This window comes from Ixodes scapularis, unplaced genomic scaffold, assembly GCF_016920785.2.
Source record: "Ixodes scapularis isolate PalLabHiFi unplaced genomic scaffold, ASM1692078v2 PGA_scaffold26__3_contigs__length_393636, whole genome shotgun sequence".
Lineage (NCBI taxonomy): Eukaryota > Metazoa > Arthropoda > Arachnida > Ixodida > Ixodidae > Ixodes > Ixodes scapularis.
The window spans coordinates 251,022-255,332 of record NW_024609853.1 but is presented as its reverse complement, the minus strand read 5'-3'; the positions used below and the strand labels follow the sequence as shown (position 1 = coordinate 255,332).

General features: G+C 46.8%; 1 pseudogene; it reads left to right on the top strand.

Annotated features, from left to right (window-relative positions):
- The first annotated feature begins 850 nt into the window (after positions 1 to 850).
- On the top strand, positions 851 to 4,311 carry LOC120845988 (annotated as a pseudogene).

The window sequence follows — 4,311 nt, the reverse complement described above, 5'->3', positions numbered from 1 at the left end:
TCTGTTGTCTCTAATGCGATGTTCTGGTAAACCCGAGAGCCGTGTTGCTAATTAGAGGTTAGAATGTTCTACGCCTCAAACCTTCTACGTCGACCATCCCAGTTGCCCACGCGTATACATAAGGGGCTTCGCGTGGAAAGCCAAGGTCAGTCTCGTTCCAGCACTCGATCCTGCGGTTTCGCCGACATCGACGCCCGCGAAGCTCTGCTCTTTTCTTCTGTTCCCTTTTTGTTTTGGGCACAAGTTCGCCCCATTAAATGTTGAGTTTCTTCAGTTATCATTGCCTCATCAATTGTCATTCGTGACAGTATGAAAGAGAGCATAGTTTTGTGGCGATAGCCACTGATGAATGAGAAAGAAGAAGAGACGTAGACAGCCGCCCCGGTGGACGACTTTGCAGCAGCCGAAGGCGCTGGGACCAACACCCACCCAGACCGCCATGACGGCAACGGCAGATCCAGAGGCCCGCACCGATGCAGACGACAATGGTGCATTATATGTGTGTATAGTATATGTGTGTGTATATGTGTATATATATGTATATATATGTATACATATATGATATATAACAGGGCAATAAAGAACGTTCTAACAACAACAACCACATTTTTAGTGTGCTGATGGGTTACGGAGCCCGCGATGCCTAAACACTGTTGCGTTCCGCGTTGTAAGTCAAATGCTGCGAGAAATCCGGAGCTCTGCTATCACGAGCTGCCGTCTGGCGAGAACCTTCGGGATGTCTGGTTGCAGAACATTTTGCGACAAGGCAGCCAGAAGGGCAGCCAGTGGCAACCAAGCTCCCAGGAGCGTCGTGTGCTCCCTTCATTTTAAGGAGCAGGGGGTCAAAGTTATGGATGAAGTGAAAGTTGCTGCGACCGACAGCAGTGCCGACTCATTCCCCTTGTATCCGTTGTACACGCAACCAGCAGGTTCAAAGAAGCGCAGAACGCTTGTTCGTGTGCCACCTAACGCTTCCAAGTCGCATGCAAGCGGTAAAAATCAACAACGCAAAATGCAGTCCCCTGCAGAAAGAAGACCAACTGTTGATGAGTGCGAGGCCATTGAACCTTGCCTGCAAAAAGAGTTTAAAGTGGAAGAATGTAAGACATCATTAAATTTGACAAGCTTTACGGAAGATGCCAAAAGAAACGCGCACCCACTCAAATGCAAGCCAAACGACTGAAGGAGCGAATGGAAAAACTGCGACAAACCTGCGACGAATTTCAAGAGAGATTAAAGCAGTGTGAAGAGGACAGAGCTGTGCAAGCCTTGATGAATGTTTCAAAAGGCGCATCGGAAGGTGACAAGACTGCAAAATTTGTCATCGAAAAAATAGTGAATTTTGACAAGGCAAGAGCAGCTTGGCAAGAACCAACGCTGAGAAAAGGCGTACTATGGAAAGCGACATCGTGTAAAGGATATGACCACGTACGCGCATGGAAACTCCTTAAAGCGGCACTGACACATCAAAATCATATTTTTTTTTATTATCCGAAACGATTGAAAACGATGCCGGGACATTACCCTCAAAATTTGAAATTTGGGAGTTCAGTATTTGTGAAGTAAAAAAACAATTTCCAAATGCCGAATTCGAAGTTCCCGCGCGATCGGCGCCGGTGCCTTGACGTCAAAAATCGCGGAGACCTGAGCGTCGACTTTTTTTCACCACTCCCTGCTGTTGCCATGGCGACCCAAAGCGAGGAGGAAAGGAGCGATTGCCGGCGTTGCGGCGGACCGGTTTTGAGCGGTGTCGCCTGTTTTCCGTTGGAGGATATAAATCCAGGAGACGGCACCACAACGAACTCCCGATTTTTGGTATTTCAAAAAGAAGGGCCGTAGTGCGTTCGCAATTGCGTTAAAAAACATGTTTTACGATTGCCGTAATTAAATGTTATAGAGATGTCGCCTACAAAGCTTCTAAATTTCCTGATTTTTGACGTCACCGATCAAAAGAAGCGAGGAGGCGAGAGGGGGAAAATCAAACGCCAAAAATAAAAAGGCGCGCGCGCGCGCGGGAAAATTTTTTTCCGCGATGCGGTTTTTTTTGCGTGTCTATGACTGCAACTTGCATCGTTTTAGACAATAAAAATAAATACGACCTTTGGGGTGTCAGTGCCCCTTTAAGCTGTCCTGCCAAAGTACGTTGCAGAAGTCTGTCGAGTCGCCTACGGGCGAGATCGGGTTCACGAGCCTTGTCAAAGAACGGCTGCAGGTAGAGAGATAAGGTCTGCGCTCAGAGAAGGAGCCCTACTGCAGTCTCATCACTAACGTAATGTCGATCCAGCAGCAAACTTATTTATGATCGACAAGTTGACAATATTTGGGCTTGTTGACATCAGATGTGAAGCTCGATCAAGAGCCGCTGAAGCAGCCAAGTGGCTCCTTTGCTTCGTGCTACGTGGGCTTTCCAGAGCTTACATGATTTCAGTCGGCTACGTCTTTACAAGATATTTGAAGGACGACCAGCTCCGGATTATTACGCTCAGTGTCATGGAGGCGGTTGAAGAGGCAGAATTTTGGATAGTTCGCATCGTCACTGACAACCACGAGACAAACACCGCGATGTTTTGACAGATGTGTGACGACAACACGCTCCAGCATGTTGTGCCAAATCCGGTACGTGAAGGTGAACCGTTGTTGCACTGTTTTGACCCCAATCACTTCAGCAAAAATCTCAGGATGAATCTGCTAGAAAGAGATATGTTTAATGAAGCACAGATGCTCAAAGTTGGCTTTTTTTTAAAAACCCTCTCCAACATTCAAGAGAATCTGTTGGTCAAACCAGTGCGACTTCTGAGCCGAGCTCATGTGGAACCAAACAATCTAGAGAAGATGAAAGTGTGCCTCGCAAAGTTAATATTTTCACCGGTAGTAATTAGCACCCCCGAATACCTGCAGAATAATCCTCAGTCCCACAAAAGAGCTCCAGAATTCCAGGATATTACCTCAACCATCACATTTATGAAAACGGCTAGAATGTGGTACGACCTCCATGATATCTATGACTGGAAATCCAGATAAACGCCTTTCGTCAGATCAGAAGACGATCGGCTGTCATGGCTGGAAGTTGATTTCGTCGGCTACCTCGAGGATATTAAACTCGAATGTACGAAGTCTCGGGTCAAGTCCCTCATGAAAGAGACCTTTGAGGCAACCGTAATGACAACCAGGTCAACGGTCGCCGTCATTGAGTATCTCCTGACTGAGCAAAATATTGTTTTTGTGATACAAAGACTTGCTTCTAGAATGTATTCTTTCCCTCACTTTTTTTTTTTTTTTAATTTCAGATTTAAGTATGTTCTGACGCGACCTCTCAACAGCGACCCGGTTGAGTCTCTGTTCAGCCGCGTCCGCCAATTCAGCGAAGGTAACGACCCAGTTGATGCCAGAACAGCAGTTTTCACGCAGAAAAGTTGCTAAAGTTTCGTTCGTTATATTGCAATCTAACTGATCTTATGTCCGGCGCCCCGTTTCTCGAGAACAGTGTCAGTGCACACCCGATCAAGTTTCTTAAATAATCCCAATATCGGCGCACAGGTTGGCATTTTGTAGGCTTCCAGATGTGGAAATGTGCCCTTTAGTTTGGAGTGCCAGACGGCGCTGAAATGTGCCAGCTCCGCTCGTGAAACAGCAAATCCTGCAGTTACTGAGACAGCTCTTGGTGTGCTTTAAATTCAGAACTTGATGAAGTGCAATGAAGTCCCTTCTGAACTTGAGTTCGCACCGCTGATTTACATGGCCGACTACTTGGCCTTCATTTGCGGACAAAAGGTGACCATTTTTATTTGTAGAAATTGTCGTAATTTGAAAATAATTAGCTGAAACATTCAGCCTAGCAAAGCAATAGAAATGTCTGAGTGGAAGCAAGGAAGGGTAATGTGTAGAACTTCCTCAACTTTGCAGGTGACCTTTTCTGAATGCAAGCTGCAACTTAAGGGAATTGCATCACGTGACGCAGCATATCAGTTCGTGTTTAGCCTTGACCAAGGAGGACTCAGCTATCCACGGCCTTAAGCTGTTTGGCTGTGCGAGCTCACCTGCACCTTTGTCGAGAGGGCTCTATAGTCGGCAGAGATTCTTCGTTGTGGACGATTTTGCAAGGTCCTCTCGAGCGCTGTGCTTCCACACCTTATCGACTGCCCGCTGATGTGGTGCACTAACTGCAGAGACCCGTACCGCAGCGAAGAGCTCTGCGAGCTCTTTCTCCTAAGACCTCTTTTGGCAAACTGGACTGGTGACCTGAACAGTTCTCTAGAGAATATATTGAGGCTTTCGCGGAAGCCTTTTTCCCGAAAGGTACACCGCTTGTGA